General features: G+C 43.6%; 1 protein-coding gene across 4 annotated transcripts in view; it reads right to left on the reverse strand.

Moving 5' to 3' along the window:
* The window catches only part of MATN2 (matrilin 2), a 122438-nt gene extending 120440 nt beyond the window's left edge, over positions 1–1998 (reverse strand). For 2 of the 4 annotated variants that reach the window (XM_048841307.2, XM_048841306.2), the window contains exon 1: positions 1747–1998. The gene's annotated coding sequence lies outside the window, so the exon portion shown is untranslated. Of the gene's footprint in view, positions 1–1178; positions 1290–1746 lie in introns of those variants that run through there. The other 2 variants (XM_048841309.2, XM_048841308.2) reach the window with 2 other exon arrangements.
* Positions 1999–18051: the final 16053 nt, after the last annotated feature.

Below are 18051 nucleotides of genomic sequence, written 5' to 3' on the forward strand. Positions count from 1 at the left end.
TCAACTGTGTATCATAAGCTCTATACTCAAAAAGAAAAGGAGGACTTGTGGCACCTTAGAGACTAACAAATTTATTGGAGCATCAGCTTTCATGAGCTACAGCTCACTCACGAAAGCTGATGCTCAAATAAATTTGTTAATCTCTAAGGTGCCACAAGTCCTCCTTTTCTTTTTGAGTATAGAGCTTATGATACACAGTTGAGCTGTTCTGAGACTATGCAGGAGAAAGCAGTGAGCCTCAAACACATTAGCTCTTTCATTACATACAAAATACAGTCATAAATATAACACAGAGGTTGCTAATGGTGTTTTCACATTTATGGGGGATTCAGTGTGACTATTTTTTACTGCCCTATAGTACCTAAGGATAGTAGCAAGGATCTGGTTGTCTATAAGAGAGGCAGGGCTGGTAGAGTCCTTGCTTGAAAGAGCTAAGAACCAGTGAATCTTCTTGACTCCTCTATACAAAGGTTTGACAGAATGTGTGGGTTTCTTTTATTTATAATTTTAATTGATAATCTCAATGTTTATTTTTCAGCATTCTTTTCTGTTTTTATTGATATACGTGTTCACAATTGCCCAAAAGTATTGGTTTTAAGCATTTTTTCTATTTTTATCCATTTAAATGTTCACAGTTGTGGGAAACTATGGGCAGGGATCAGATGCTGGGGGAAGCAGCTAGTTATTTAATGACAGTAGAGGCTGAGATTCAAAAAGCTAAAGCTTTATAACCACTACACAAATTGTCAACATCACAAGTCAAAATATACACTGTAAATATCCTTAAATCCAGCTCTAAGAAGTTCTCAAGCAGCCCTTTCCTTTCTTCGCCTCTCGGTACATTTCGAGTATCCTCAATGGAACTATTATGTCACCAGTTGGTGTATGCACCGAAACAAGCTAACGCTGCCAAGCCTAGCTAAGCATCTCAAACCCCAGCGCTAGCCATGGGTAGTGGCTGTAGACTTCAGACCGGGGGCTAGATCTCCACAACTGTCCCAATCCCCGCCAGGTCAGGAGCTGTTTGGTTCCAGCCCTGCCCTAGCCCCGAGCCAGCCACACTTGTACGCCCTGCCCGCCGGGGAAGGGCGGAGGGACCCGCAGGTCCCCGCGCAGCCGGGCTCTACCCGCGGGGCTTCGGGCTGCCGGGCAGGCAGCGGGGCAGGGACTGCGCTTACCTGCGGCGCTGGCCCGGCGGCTGCAGCCCGCGAGCCCCGGCAGGCTGAGGGCGAGAGCCGGCGAGCGCCCTCGGGGGAGCCCGGCAGGCCGGGGAAGAGCCGCCCGCCCGGCCGCCCCAGCCCTGTGGGCGGGGGCCGGGGCGGCTCTGCTCCGCGCGCACGCGGGGGGCGCTGGGCTGGCTGGGGCGGGGGGAGACGCGCCGGCGGGTGCCCCGCTCGGAAGCTGAGCTGGGGCGGGGGGGGCGGCGCCCGGTTTCGAAGCTAGACTCGGCTCATCTCCTCCCGGGCCCCCCGCTCGCCGCGGCGGAAGGGCCCCAACGCCCCTGAGCCGGCCGGGGGAGGAAGCCAGGGGTCCCTGGCCCTTCCCCCACCGCCACTCTCTCTGAGCGCCCCCCGAGACACGCGTGAGGCCGCCTGAGGCCCGGCCGAACGTGCTCCCGGAGCCAGCCCCTCCGCGGGTGCGGGGAGAGCCCCTGGGCCCGCCGCCCCTGCAAGGGGGCTCCGGAATCCCCTGCGCGACCCCGGGCTCGCGATGCCGCCCGCCCCCCAGCTATCGAGGGTCTCAGACCTGGCTCTGCTGAGGAGCGTGCTCGCTTCAGAGCAGAGGGTGGGGGGAGTTCCTGGCGCTGCTCCTTGCGATCCCAGCAAGGGAGAGGCGATTTGGTTTTCCCGGGCACCAGAAGTTCAGTCCAGGATCAGCAGCATCCGTCTTCGCCCAGCATCTGATCTGAGCGTCAGCCGTTGGCACCAGGCCGGCGCAGTTAGTGATTCCTTGCCAGGGAAATCCACCAAAGGAAACGCTGGGAAATGGAAATCCCATTTCCCACACGAAGCACCTCCAGGGCCAAAGCAAACCGTCCCCAGGGGAATCATGCGGTCGTCCTGCCCTCAGACGTGGTTTCTCTGTCTGCATGGAAGCTGGGGGAGTTTCTGTAGGGGAAGCAGATTACAGACCTTGTAAAAGTAAAGGGACCAGATGGGGGTAATGATTGTTTATTAGTTAACACTGGAGTGAAGCCTGCTAAATAATAAATTGCTTAGATGAAAAAAGCTGGACATGGGCTTTATAGCAACAGCTACAACTCGGTTATGCAAGAAAAGACTTGAGTCACTACCTTTGTTAGTCCAAATAACTTGTGATTTCTTCCTTCTGGCAAACAGCGGGGGTAAGGGGCTCAAGTCCAACTGGCAATAGGGCAAGCTAGCCATTCTACCACTGCCAGGTTGGAAGCTTGAAGCAGAGCGCTGCACGTTTAGGTTACAGAAAGCACATATATGAATCGTTGAATTCAAACACTTGGAAAAATTGTCTGTACTTTCAACAGTTACTTAAGGGTAGGCACATGTGTTTTTAGTCATAAAAGCTACTTTCAGTGAAAGAGTTGTGGGAGAAACAACTCTGTAAGGTATGCAAAGGAAATGGATCCTAAGTGCATCACTCTGCACGCAGAAACTACAACTGGGAGACTCTAAGATGAAAACATGAAAAGAAATATCTTTCTTTCAAAGTGGGCTGCTGTGATTGCTCCTGTCATTTGTTACTGGGTCTAACAGAACAGAAAAGACAAGACCCTGATCTATAGAAATGGGGCACAAACCATCTGTAAGTCTCAAACTGAAGAGGAGATCTAGATCACTGGGTCTTTAGTCTTTCCTCTATCCACAGGGAACAACAAAAAAGTGAATATTTAAAGTAATAGTTGATCGATCTCATCACTTTAAAAATAAATTCTGAACAGTTACTAGTGAATTCTGTTTCATTACCGTCAGTATTTATTTACACCAGTATTTTCCCAGGAATTGAAATTGGGGAGCAAAGGAGTTGGAATTTACAGGAGAGGTGATGGTTGAGGGGTGAGAACATGAGGGTGAAGGTGGGATGTATGACACCATAGTAAAAACTGAAAAATGTTTCAGGACCATTTCATTAGATTTAACTCACATTTTAAAATAATCATACAAATTAAAGTTGGATACTCAAGCCTTCTATGAAGCACTACATCTACATTCTTGTTGATTTGCTGTAATTTTTCACAGCTCTGTTCATGAACTTTTCAAATGTAGTGCATTCATGTTTGGTGACTTCTTGTGTGTCCAGTACTTCCACTCCTTCAATTGATATGCTAATTAGTTCATTAGCATGATCAGGCAGAAGGCAATTTCCTTCAGAACACAAAATTCTATTCCAGGATGAAAAACTAACACTCAGCTATAGCTGTTGTGACTGGAAGTAGCAAGAAATGAATTCCTACTTCTTTCATCCCAGGAAACAGCACAAAGATCGGGTCAAGCCTCTAGTGATGATAAAAAAGAAGATGAAGTCAAGTCTTCATTCATTCACTCGTTGTATGATATTGCACTCTGTGTTCAAATTCTCTAGTCTGTCCTGATCACATGGCAGCTCCATTGCTGATAGTGCCTCACTCCACTCAACTGTCACTGCTGTAGATTTATAAGAATCAAGTCTGTGTACTTTTTCAGCTGGTTTAACAAACACTTCTTGTTCTCTTTGCTTAAGGATTCGATATAAGTGCCTTCATTAAGTCAACTTCTGGACTGAAGTCTTTGATTCTTCCAGTATATTTTCAATGGATAGCTCTCTGATCCAAGTGTAGCTTCCATTGCTGGACAAACATAGAATCATAGAATCATAGAATATCAGGGTTGGAAGGGACCCCAGAAGGTCATCTAGTCCAACCCCCTGCTCGAAGCAGGACCAATTCCCAGTTAAATCATCCCAGCCAGGGCTTTGTCAAGCCTGACCTTAAAAACCTTTAAGGAAGGAGATTCTACCACCTCCCTAGGTAACACATTCCAGTGTTTCACCATCCTCTTAGTGAAAAAGTTTTTCCTAATATCCAATCTAAACCTCCCCCACTGCAACTTGAGACCATTACTCCTCGTTCTGTCATCTGCTACCACTGAGAACAGGCTAGAGCCATCCTCTTTGGAACCCCCTTTCAGGTAGTTGAAAGCAGCTATCAAATCCCCCCTCATTCTTCTCTTCTGCAGGCTAAACAATCCCAGCTCCCTCAGCCTCTCCTCATAAGTCATGTGTTCCAGACCCCTAATCATTTTTGTTGCCCTTCGCTGGACTCTCTCCAATTTATCCACATCCTTCTTGTAGCGTGGGGCCCAGAACTGGACACAGTACTCCAGATGAGGCCTCACCAACGTCGAATAGAGGGGAACGATCACGTCCCTCGATCTGCTCGCTATGCCCCTACTTATACATCCCAAAATGCCATTGGCCTTCTTGGCAACAAGGGCACACTGCTGACTCATATCCAGCTTCTCGTCCACTGTCACCCCTAGGTCCTTTTCCGCAGAACTGCTGCCTAGCCATTCGGTCCCTAGTCTGTAGCGGTGCATTGGGTTCTTCCGTCCTAAGTGCAGGACCCTGCACTTATCCTTATTGAACCTCATCAGATTTCTTTTGGCCCAATCCTCCAATTTGTCTAGGTCCTTCTGTATCCTATCCCTCCCCTCCAGCGTATCTACCACTCCTCCCAGTTTAGTATCATCCGCAAATTTGCTGAGAGTGCAATCCACACCATCCTCCAGATCATTTATGAAGATATTGAACAAAACCGGCCCCAGGACCGACCTTTGGGGCACTCCACTTGATACTGGCTGCCAACTAGACATGGAGCCATTGATCACTACCCGTTGAGCCCGACAATCTAGCCAGCTTTCTACCCACCTTATAGTGCACATCTACTACTGTTGTTACAGGTGCCTTGATGGCATTGTTTAATGACCCAAGTGGTTTCAATACTAGACTTACATGAGAGAGAATGGCGATTATCTTCTCTGAATGTAGTAGCAAAAGTAGTCCACCGGCCGCACTACTTAGATCTATTCCATCTTGGTAGATACTTTCCAAAGCCATTAATAACAGTTGCAGTAATTTTAAGACAACATCCAAGGATCACTCATGAGAAAGCCAGCAGGTTTTCCCAGGTTGGACTAATTTGAACTTCAGTCCCAGAGTATCTTTTATTTTTTCCACGACATTCAGGTTTTTTGGACTCTTGTTGGAAAAAAAACCCCAAAGACATTAAATTTATGGCTTTTTTAAGGTCTTTTGAAGATTCTGCAGTTCGTATTAGTGCTAGTTGAATAGATCATAGAATCACAGGACTAGAAGGGACCTTGAGAGGTCTTCTAGTCCAGAGGTTCTCAACCTTTTTCTTTCTGAGCCCCTCCCCCGCCCCCACCTCCAACATGCTATAAAAACTCCATGGCCCAGCTGTGCCACAACTGTTTTTCTGAGTATAAAAGCTAGGGCCAGTGTTAGGTGGTAGCAAGCAGTGCAATTGCCTGGGGCCCCACACCACAGGGTGCACCGTGAAACTAAGTTGTTCAGGCTTCAGCTTCAGCCCCGGGGGCAGGACTTCAGCTTTCTGCCTTGGGCCCTAGCAAGTCTAATGCCAGCCATGTTTGTCAGACCCCCTGAAACCTGCTTGCAGCCCCCCAGGGGGCTCCGGACCCCTGGTTGAGAACCACTGTTCTAGTCCAGTCCCCTGAACTTAAGGCAGGACTAAGTATTATTCTAGAGTATCCCTGAGATGCGATTTTCTAATCTGCTCTTAAAAAACTTCCAATGACATAGAATCCACAACCTCCCTAGGCAATTTATTCCAGTGCTTAACTACCCTGACAGGAAGTTTTTCCTAAAGTCCAACCTAAACCTCCCTTGCTGCAATTTAAGACTATTGCTTTTTGTCCTATCATCAGAGGTTAACAAGAACAATTTTTCTCCCTCTTCCTTGTAACAACGTTTTATGTACTTGAACTGTTGTGTCACCACTCAGTCTTCTCTTCTTCAGGCTAAACAAACCCAAATCTTTTCCCTCAAAGGTCATGTTTTTTAGACCTTTAATCATTTTTGTTGCTCTCCTCTGGACTTTCTCCATTTGTCCACATGTTTTCTGAAATGTGGCACTCAGAACTGGACACAATACTCCAGTTGAGGCTGTATTACCGCAGAGTAGAGAAGAATTACTTCTTGTGTCTTGCTTACAACACTCCTGCAAATACATCCCAGAATGATATCTGCTTTTTTTTGCAAGTGTTCCACTCTTGACTCATATTTAGCTTGTGATCCTCTATGCCTCCCAGATCCCTTTCCGCAGTACTCCTTCCTAGGCAGTCATTTTCCATTTTGTATGTGTGCAATTGATTATTGCTTTCTAAATGGAGTACTTTTCATTTATCCTTATTGAATTTCATCCTATCCTCCAAAGCACTTGCAGCTTGGTATTGTCTGCAAGCTTTATCAGTGTACTCTCTGTGCCATTATCTATCTAAATCATTGAACAGAACTAGACCTAGGACCAATTCCTGCAGGATCCCGCTCAATATGCCCTTCCAGCTTGACTGTGAACCATTGATACCTACCTCTCTGGGAATGGTTTTTCAACCAGTTATGCACCGACCTTATACTAATTCCATCTAGGTTCTATTTCCCTAGTTTGGTTTGAGAAGGTCATGCGAGACCGTATCAAAAGCCTTCATAAAGTCAAGATATACCACATCTACAGCTTCCACCCATCCACAAGGCTTATTATCCTATCAAAGAAAGCCATTAGGTTGATTTGACATGATTTGTTCTTGACAAATCCATGCCTACTGTTACTTATCACTTTATCATCATCTAGATGTTTGCAAATTGATTGCTTAATTATTTGCTCCATTATCTTTCTGGGTACTTAAGTTAAAATGGCCTCTGCAGTGTGTATAGGAGAGATTAGGGTTATGTTTTTCTCAGAGAAAAATGCGTCTTCCAGAGAAGTTTGCAGCTCCATCAAATGCACAAATGGCCATCTGTTTGGTGTCCAATTTACAAGCATTTAACTCGTCTAAGATGCGGGCTGTCACAGATGCAGCCGATGTGTCTTCTAGAACCTGAACATCTGGAAATGCATCTACTGGCCTACCACTGACATCAAAATAATGTTTGCATTGACTTAATACTTTACGTCCATTTGCATCAGTGCATTCATCAGCCATGTAGGTGAATTTTTTGAATCTGGTGAGAGAGTTCTTCACTTTTTTGACTGTGGAGTCTTTCACTGTTGCACCACATGGTTCTAACCAGTCAGCTGAGTTTTTTGCAGAAAGACAGTGACCACTTGCTTGTCTTGTTTGGAACCAATGTCCAACTTCAGGGATAACAAGTGACAATGCACTTAACATAGGTCTCCAGTTTGTAGTGTGCAGTATCTCTTGCTTAAATAGTATGTTGCTACAGCCATGTTTAGTGCATAAACTTGTGTCTCCAGCATTCTTAACAGCCTCAATGAGTACTTCTAAAATTGGCTTTGCCAGTGCCTGGCTTATAAAGCTTTCTGTATGTTGATGCAGTCCAGAGGTTTGGTGTTTTGCAGTCTTTTCATATAGTTTGTCAGCACTGGCTTTGCTGATCGGTCTGGCAAACCAAGCTCCTCCGGTTTTACCAGTTGAAGCAGTGGGAAGCTTTCCTTCTTTGTAAGTTTTTTTGCAAGAGATGCACTAGTAGTTATCTCTTGGAACTTCAAAAAATGGGGAAAAAGTTTGACCAACAAACATCAGGAATTACCTTTAAGTTGTGGAGCAACTGTTTCTTCCATAGGTAGCTGTATTTGTGCTTTAGGGTGTTCAGCTGTAGATACACCACTAGAACCTTCAGATAACATGTTGATATATTCTTGGTAAGCATAGAAGTTTGACTTCTATATTTGGGTGGGCAGTGCCCAGCGGGGCTAGGGCCAGCTCTGCACAGTGGGGCCCAAGAAGGGAGCGCTACCTCTACTCCCTGATTAACTTCTGCAGGCTACCCAGCCTGTTGGGGTTGGGGGGAGGGCCACAACCAAAAATTATAAATCAAGGGTGGGGATGGGGCTCAGCTCAAAAAGTTTGAAAACTGCTCAGGGTGCAGGCAGGGGTGTAGCTCAGGATAAAGGGAGGGTGTAGCTAGGGGCTGTGTGCAGACAGGGGTGCAGCTTAGGGTGCAGGGAGGAGGTAACTAGGAGCTGTGTGCCAGGGAAGAGTGCCCTCACTCACAGTTGCTGCTCCCTGAAGGTTCTGCCAGGCTTAGAGCCAGGTCCCCCCACCTGAGCGTCTCTTACCAGCTGGGCCTGTGTGGTAATCGCCACTGACTGTTGCTGCTGTAGACCAAGCTCCTTGATCGGAATCAGCATTCAAAAGCTAGACTTGTTACTTACTGACAAACAGAGAAATACCATCAAGTTGAGGGGAGGCCTCACTTCGCTTGGCTAGCAAGACTACACTCGTCCTTTAGGACCTGGTCCATTGCTTATTTAAATTAAAGAGTTTGCATTGGCATCAATGGACATTAGATGCAAATGTATAATGCCTTTAAAAAAACTTAACATTAGTTCCTTCAAACTATGATGAGATTTCCGAACAGATATGGTGATTTAAAAAACAATAACAAGGATGCTTTTTATTATTTTTTCCCTGCTGAGAGAGTTTTGGTCATGAATATTAGTTGTTCATGGGGGTTAAAAACTAATGTCATTTAAGGACGGCATGATACAAACTATAACGGATGTCACTTTTTCCATGCTTGATAATGCCTTCACTAATATCAGCTGGGACACATCTTTCAGAGTAAGCAATAAGAATATAACTTTTAAAAAACAAATTCGATAATGCTGTTCTTTTATTACTGAGCTGATGGATGTATAGCACATCCTACATCTCATCATCCTAGTTTAAGAACTTACCTTTTGGCTACACCCAGAGCTTCCCTTCTACTTCCCTCTACGCCCAATCCCCCCCCTCTGAACTCAAAATTATTTTGCTATTTTTGGTCGTTTATTCCAGTTAATCCATCCTTTGTGTAAAGAAGTTCTTTCTGAGTTTGCTTACATGACTGATAACGCTTACTCAGCATTTTACACTCTTTTAAAATGTAGCTTCAGCAAAGGAATGAGGGCGAAAGACTTTAAAAAACCATATGGTTCTCACAAATGGCATTTCCATTCCTTACAGTTTATAATTAGCTAAATATATTATTTAGTGTTAATTACTACATTTCCATATTTATAGATATCTAGTGCATTGGTAAATATATCTAGTCAGGATTCAGGCAAGCCATAGAGAGCCATAGAGTGGTTTATGATCACTATCCAGATTGCCAAGGAGACATTTCATGTTTATTGGTGAAACAAGTTTGAGAGATGATTTGAACAGGGGCTGGATTTCAATTAAATCAGTGATTTCAATATAATGAATGCCGTGAACTCTTCTGGAGATTGTACGTTACCTATTTTCATGCAGAACAAATGTATTGGGAAATGTCACCATGTTAAAATCATTCACAGAACTTCACTGGTGCTGTGAAAACTGAACATTATGTACTTTTCCTAGGTAATTTGAAAGTGGTGCATTCCCACTTTAGAATCCACTGAAATAATTTCACCTCGGACCAGAAGGAATGGTAGAAAATATTTCCACATAGGCCTTTAGTGACCTATAATATCTAATGATGTTGCACAGAATTCTTTAAATAAATGAGCTTTTAAAAGATTAAATTACAGCAAAACTTAAATTATGCTGATTTAGAACCAAAACCTGCTAGCTGTGCAGGCAAATAGTCAATCCAATGTTTTCCCTTGGTGCTTCAATAGGACAAGATTGGCCCTTGTGTGTTATGGTTCAGTGTCTGAGCATTGTCCTTGACCAGGGCTAGTGTGCTGCTAGGTTTTATTTTTTTACTGAGATTAATTGGCTATATTGCTTCTTTAATGGAAAGAGTAATATTATAATGTTACAAGGGCCTACCAAAGAAAATTTATTTTGCTATTTTATACTTGGTTACTTCTGTAAACATAGAAAAGTTATTAAAACTTATCTGCTTTTAATTAACAAATAGGAACATAATTTGTTAAAAATGTATACATGAACTATGTCTATCCACTATAGCCACTTGATGAACATAGCCTCTTTCCCTATAGCTGTTATAAGTTATTTAGTGCTAGTATAATACTCATGTATAGAACTGAAATAATTTAATGGAACACTGCAGGTATCAACTGCAGCGCACACAGGCAGGACTCAAACTTCCCACCAACTGCTCTCCCCTCATCAGATACAAGACAACTTAACACTAAGATAAAGATACAGCATCATCTATTGGTGACAGGACAGTCTACCATGATCATTACCAGTTTCACTCCTCTAGCTGAGTAAGAATTTAAAACAGTAACTAAAATTTTAATATTGTTGTAACTCATAGGAATCCAGGAAGTCTGCCATCCGCAAAAGTTTCCTGGTTGTTCTGCCTGTTTGAGTCCTATATTCAGTCATGGAGACATGATTCATAGTTGGATCTAGGCTATCAGTGAATACAAGGTCCACGTCCTACCGGTTAGGCCTATCTGTTGTGGACAGACTACCTGTTGAAGACTTTAGGATAGTGAGATCTCAAGGACACCCCAACAATTCTTCACAACCAGTCCCCCACCACAGGCCACAGAAACCTGCCAAGGTACCTCCAAATCCTCCTCTGCAAGCTTTTAGGATGGTTATTGAGCATCCTCAGTATTTACATTCTCCTTTCTTTCAATGAATCAGTTCAGTTCTCTGTGCACTGCAAAGGAGTGAACTCTCACTTTTTGCATCAGTGAAGATAAATGGTTTATTTTCTTCATTAGTGTGTAAGGTCCCCTCCAAAAATGAGTAAGTTTGGAATTTTTTCCAGCCTGCTTTTTCCGGTTGAATATCCGTAACATCTCTCCTTCTTGACTGGGCACAGAATTCTCTTTTTTCCTGGCATCTTGTGCTTGGCATGTGATTTTTCAGCTCTTTTGTTTCTCCACCTGCTGGAATGCTGTCATCAGATCACTTACATAAGACTCTGCTGTGTCAAAAACCTGGGTAGGTTCAAGGAGGTTTACTGTGTCTTACTGCCTGAACCTCAGATCATAGGAAAGCATGGTTTTGTGGAGTCCAAATATAATCTCATAAGGAGAATAATGAATAGTTGAGTGCCAGCTGCTCTTATATGCAAATACGACAAAAGGTGTCTCAGCATCCCAGTCTCGTTGGTCTTCACTGACTTAGACTCCAAGCATGGAACCAATGGTGCCGTTTACTGTCTCTACTCCCTCATTTCTCACAGGATGGGCAACACTGATCCTCATCTTAGTTTTCTGGAATTGTTGGCAAACCTCACGTAATAAGTGATTCAAATTCCTTCTTCTGATTGCTGCAGATGCAGGTTGGTGTGCTGAGGTGAGGGCATCTGCCACCACATTTTGCTTTCCAGGTTTATAGTGAACTGTGAATGTATATTCAGAGTTTGTGAATCCACCTCCACAGGCACCCTTCTGGGTTGTAATAATTTCTTCTAGAACACCGAAGATTTGTTGGAACATTGCAAGTAACAACTCTGGCACAAGCAGGGAGGACATGAACTTCCTACTACTACTCCCCCTACACTCCTCCCACTGGATCAGATACAACAAAACACTAAGACTAAGCACCATCTATTGGTGGAAGTGCAGTTAGCGGTTATCATTACACTAATTAAATGTGCCAGACTGAAAGCAGAAGCCCTACAGCTATCCACAGAATAGCTACAACATTGCCCTCAAATGAAGACTGATTGGAGAACCACTTTGAAATGATAGAGTATTTCAGTCTCCATATGCCCACTGTGGCCCTGTGGCACTCTGTACCTCAAGGCAGCACCTTGAAACCCCCATATTCACCCATCATATAATTATGATATAGTTCATACAAAGCATGTCATGTAAGACAGCATATGAAAGGGCATGATCTCCTGATATCCATTGTTCTGTCCAAATATGTATATCATTAGTGAGTATGAAGTTGAGATTTTGCTGTCTGGTTGTAAGTTTTAGAGTCTGTACTGCTAGGTGGTGGTCCACTCCCAGGAGGGTGTTAAGTGACCATTAATTATCAGGGGAGTTGTAAACATGGGATTTACAATACTGTAAGAGGGCTGCACAACCCTCACACAATGGGGGATTGCTCAACCCTGTGACTCAGCAAAGCCCACCAGGATGTGTCTGGGCTAGTATTTTCCAGGCACATGGACTGAGGGTATAAAATAAGGGACAGTGGCAGCGTGCCTTGGCCTTTCTCCTCCCCACTTACGCTGGAAGCAACAAGAACACTGAGAAGACAAAGACTTGAACTGAGAACTGTAACATCCAGTGGGGTAAGAAAACTGCTTATTCCAAATACTGCCTAGCATAATAAGGTTTAAAATTTAGACTGTGCACTTACCTTTTTTTCTTTGGTAACTATCTCCGACCTTTTGTGCCTACCACTGATAATCAATCTTTCTGTAAGTAATAAATTTGTTCTGTATTTTACCTAAAATAGAGTATTTTGGTTGAAGTGCTTGGGAAATCTCAGCTCAGGTTACAAAGGCTAGTGTGTGTCCACTCCACACCTAGAGAGAGGCAGACTGGATAAAAAACTTACACTGGTAAGGCTTCTGACTAGGGCACGACTGTACAGTTCTGGGGTGCAAGGCTGGGGAGATGCGGGGAGGAGGGGAATTGCCTGGAGCCTCTCTCGGTGTGATTTGTGAGTGGCTCAGGGAGCATTCATGCAACCTAGCTAAGCGTGGGGCTCCACATGCTGTTGTGCTGAGTGATAACAGCGCCTGGAGGGATTTGCTGCTTCTCACTAGCAAAGCATTGTGAAAGAAAGCCCAGGCTAAAGAGTTATGTGGGCACAATGCTACCCCAGTTCCAGGTTGCACCACGGGGATATCATCAAAGCCCCCAATCCAGAATTCATTCCTGTTTGAACTAGAACATATCTTTTAGAAAAAGATCTGATCTTCATTAAAAAATTTCCAGTGATAGAGATTCCATGACAACCTTTGGTAAATTGTTCCAATCATTAGTTACCCTCATCATTAACAATTCGCACCTTATTTCTAGGCTGAATTGATCTGACATTGGATCTTGTTATACCTTTGTTTGCTAGATTACAGTGCCTTCAACTATCAAATTTCTGTTCCACATGTTAGTATTTATAGATCAGGCTACGATTTAGTCATGGAAGTCATGGCAGTCACAGATTCCGTGACTTTACTGGACCTCTATGACTTCTAGGGCTTCGAGAGGCAGAGGTAGGATTGTGCACCCCTGCCCTGCAACTGGGGTGGCTGGAACTAGGACCCTGCAGTCCCAGCCCTGCAGCTTCCACCGGGGCCACATGCACCAGCCCCACGGCTTCCACCTGGGGCTGCGGCCGGGGCTGCGCACTCCAGCTCTGTGGCTTTCACCAGGGGTTGCAGCTGGGACCACATGCCCGGGCACCGTGGCTTCCGCCTGGGGATGAAGCTGGGGCTGCGGCCTCTAGCCCCGTGGCGTCCTGGGCTTGGTAGGGGCTGCAGCCAGGGCAATGCGCCCCAGCCCCACAGCTTTCCTAGGGACTGCAACTGGTGCTGTGCACCCCTGCCCAGCAGCTGCACTAGGGGCCATATGCCCCCCTCGGGACTTCCCAGGGTCTCCCTCTACCCCAGCTGCAGCCAGCTCTAGGAGCGGGGGCTGTGCGCTCCCCATGGCGGCTGGCGTAGGGCTCGGCCTTTCAGTCCCTGTCCCCCACCCCCATGGGACTCCATTCATTCCCCCTACATAGCCTGCCCCCAGGTTATTTTTAGTAAAAGTCACAAACAAGTCATAGATTCTGTGAATTTTTATCGCCCATCTGAGACTTTTACTAAAAATAACTCTGATAAAACCTTAGCCTTACTTAATCTTAGACTGTGATCAAGTCATCCCTCAACCTTCTCATTGATAAGCTAAATAGATTGAACTCCTTGTGTCTAACTCTATAAGGCATATTTTCTAACCTTTTAATCATTCTTGTCACTCTTCTCTGAACCCTCTCCAATTTATCAGCATCCTTTTTGAATTGTGGATACCAGAACTAGTCACAATATTCCAGTAGCATTCACACCAGTGCCAAATAAAAGAGGTCACATAACCTCTCTACTCTTTCTTGAGCTGCCCATTTTATAAATCCAAGGATCGCATTAGCCCTTTTGAACATAGTATTTTACTGGGAGCTCATGTTCACTTGATTATCCCCTGTAACTCAAGTCTTTCTCAGAGTCACCACATCCCAAGATAGCATCCCTGTCACAGGCTGTACCTGTAGGTCGCCCCTGTGAGGTAAGGATGGGCACCTCTCTCATTCCCTCTAACCACCACCCTACACTGGGCTTAGATCCTCCCTTTTAAGGAGCTGCCCGTCTCCAGATGCAAGAGGCCTCACAGGTGTGCCAGGCTGGGGCTCAGTGAGCCCAGAGGAGCTCTTTAACCCCTTCCTGATGAAGGTGGGAGCGGTCCATATTCTGTAAATATGGCCGACCTTTGTTCCTAGATATTTACATTTGGCCATACTAGGAACAGCAGAGTGAGCCTGGACTGTTTTGGAGACTGCGGCTTTATTCTGTTTCTTTTTTCATCATGGACTGTCCAAAGTTGGAAAATCAGAAACTCAGGTTGGAATGATGATGTTTGAGGATACTGACACCCTAGCAAGGAAAATATTAGCTAAAATACATGGTTGAAATATAAAAGATCTTCTGACTGACATTAAAGCATCTTGGAAAATAACATCCACTGTCACGACAGTGCAGACAGAACACACTTCAGGAATGAAAATCAATACAGATGAGACTAAGATAAATCCACTCTGCAAGATGTGCTGCTTTTGAATGTAATATTGTAAGGAACGTGATGCTCTTAAGATTTGACACCTTGGATCAAGCCCTTACAGAGGACCTTGTAAAAGTTGCCAAATTCATTTTTGAGTTTCATGGGTTGATATGATTATTGAAGGACAAGATAACGACAACAACTTCTTAGCTTTCATTCAACATAATTAAGATGCTACTGTTGAGGAAAACATGCTCTTCTGTAAAGTGCTACCTAGCCCACGACTGGCGCATGTCTATTTAACATATTTGTTGAAGCTACCAAATATTTTCAAATCAATTGGGAAAAATGTATTGCTTTATGCAGTGATGGTGCCAAAGCAATGATTAGCAAGAACAGCGGTCTTATTGCAAGATTAAAAACCAATATGCCACATTTAATTTGGACCCATTGCTTTTTACATGGACAAGCAATTGTTGCAAAAGGAATGCCTTCTGAGTTGCATCAGGTGCTTGGTGAGCCTGTAAAAGTTGTGAATTTCATAAAAAGCTGGCTTCTATCAGCTCGCCTGTTTGCAGTTTTATGTGATGAAATGGGAACACTTTATAAAAGTCTTCTCTTGTACACTGAAGTGAGATGGCTCTCATGAGGAAAAATATTAAGCGGACTTTTTGAATTGCGAGCTGAAGTACTTACGTTCCTATGGGAACAGGGGTCTCCTTTTGCTAAATCGTTCAGTGACCCATCGTGGCTTCTTCAGTTAGTTTACTTAGCAGACATCTTCAGTCATCTGAATGAGTTGAATATGAGTTTTCAAGGATGACACAAAAACAATTGTATTGGGAGACAAAGTGAGAGCCTTTGGAAAGAAGTTTGGAACCTGGTCTGCTTGGCTTCAGAGTGGAAACTTTGAATCATTTCCTCTGAGTTGTGAGTTCATGAAATCGATTGCCAATGGACAAGAAGTGAACATTGAACAATTAAAAAAACATTATGATTGAACATATACTTACATTTAAGCAGCTCCATGATTATTTCCTGCCTGACGACGTAGAACTTGGCAAGAGGTGGATAATTAATCCAGTCAACAAAAGAGTAGTCGAGTCTGCCAAACTTACAGGAAGCCTGCAAGATAAACTGATAGAGCTTTTATCTGATAAAATGCTCCAGTGTTCATTTCCTTCAGAAGACATGTGCACGTTTTGGATGGCACAGAAGCATGAGTATCCCAAACTTGTAACTGAAGCTTTGAAAGTTTCAATCCTTTTCGCAGTGTCATACTTATTAGAATTGGGCTTCTCATCGATAGTTGCAATAAAAACAAAGAAATGAAATAAATTATCTGTGGAGAATGTCCTGCTGAGTGTTTCTTCAATTCAACCCAACATAAAAAAATTAGCTGGTACAAAACAAGCACAAGTGTCTCATTGAAGGACTCTGTAAAACTCAATCTGTAAAAAAGTGAATCTATAGTTTGTTTCTATGCAAAAATAAACTTTCATTTGGCACAAATGTTTTTTTCTTACTTTTACTTATTTATGTATGTTTGAAATATTAGTTTATTAATGCTGGTGGGCCAGTATTATTCATAATTTACTTGATGATATTTAAGGTAGGGGGGTCACAAATTTTCAAGTCTTAGTATGGGGAGGGGAGTCACAGTTTTGTTTTGTTTTTTTAATATAGAGGGAGTTGCAAGCACAAAAAAGGTTGAGAAACACTGATTTAGTCCACTAAAATTGGAAGAATAGCAATGTGAGCCTTGAAACTTCTGTTATTAGAGACCAAAAATAAGATCATAGACAAAAAATAAATTCCTGCTATTTCAAAAACAAATCTGAATCAAGCATGCATTCTATTATCTGTGATAAGCACAAACAACACAGAAAGGTCAGCTGTCTGAAAGATGAAGCCAAAATTGACATATAATGATGGATGAATTCAGATGTCATAAGCACAGCTCTTTGATCAGAGATCATATCTCAACTCAAAACATCCCATACTGTGATTCAATCCAATCATATGACCTCTGGGTGTGAAGCCTAACTCTCCCAAAGGCATTCTTCCCCTTCCCAAACACCAGCTCCTATAGCCCTTCCTCTGACAATCTGTGGAAGGAGATGGGTGAGCTGATCTGAGGTTAACCCTTTTTTTTTTATTGGCAACCAGGTAGTGCCCCATGATCCAGTCATATGAGGGCTATGGATATGTATCAACACACAAAACTTTTGGTTATGTGAAATCCAAACACTTTTGAGCGGGGGGAAGGGGGAGGTAATTTCCAGCTTGAGAAGGGATACCCACGCTAGCTTTGATTGAGCGACGGTATGAGCAGTAAGAGGGGTTAAGTGCCTAAGTATGAGCCCATCCGAGATGCTAGGTCCTTACTTGGGTGGCTAATTCCTTGTGCCGCTGCGCTTAATTCTTCTATTTTTAGCATGCTAGCTTGATCAAAGCTAACGCGGGTATGTCTTCTTAAGCTGGAAATTACACCTTCCAATTCCAGTATAGACGCATCCTTAGATTCTCATGGTTACAACCGTTTAGTGTCCATTTTAATGTTTTGCAGGACTACTTTGTTCCTGAACTGATTGCCTGAAAAAGGGATAACTTCTTCACCATAAGCAGTGCAATCAGTTAGACAAAATTTGAAGTTTTTCAGGTTGTTTCGATTAGGAGAAGAAATTGAGGATGCAGTTAGGTATATTTGATGGAATCCTGTTTATTTACAAAGAACGTACCAAGTCCTGTTTCTCTGAAAACAGAAGGAATCAAACGATAAGAGATATCTTCTTTGTTTGAATGTTTCAAGCCTCTTTTAGCCAGCACTCAGCCCCAAAGTTCTCTCTCTCTCCGTTTTTCTCAGGCCCATGCTCCCAGTGCTTGTTCAGACTGTTTCCTTGACTTTTTGCTGCTTTTCTGGTCTCTCTCCTACTTCTTTCTCACTTACACGTACATACCCCCGTCCAAACAAACCTCTCCCACCAAGAAATACTCAGTGAACCCCCACTCACCTACACAGTTCTAATTTATTTTTGGTCGTGATATGTGGCTGTGTTTTGGGTGGAGTCTCCTATTGTTCCTTACATTTATCCTGAATGACAGGTGGCTGTTACAAAGTGTTATAAAATATATTTTATATATCAACTGATGAGTGTATGTTCAAAGGCATGCTATAGATATTAATTTAGATGGCATTTACTACTGTCAAT

This window comes from Caretta caretta, chromosome 2, assembly GCF_965140235.1.
Source record: "Caretta caretta isolate rCarCar2 chromosome 2, rCarCar1.hap1, whole genome shotgun sequence".
NCBI lineage: Eukaryota > Metazoa > Chordata > Testudines > Cheloniidae > Caretta > Caretta caretta.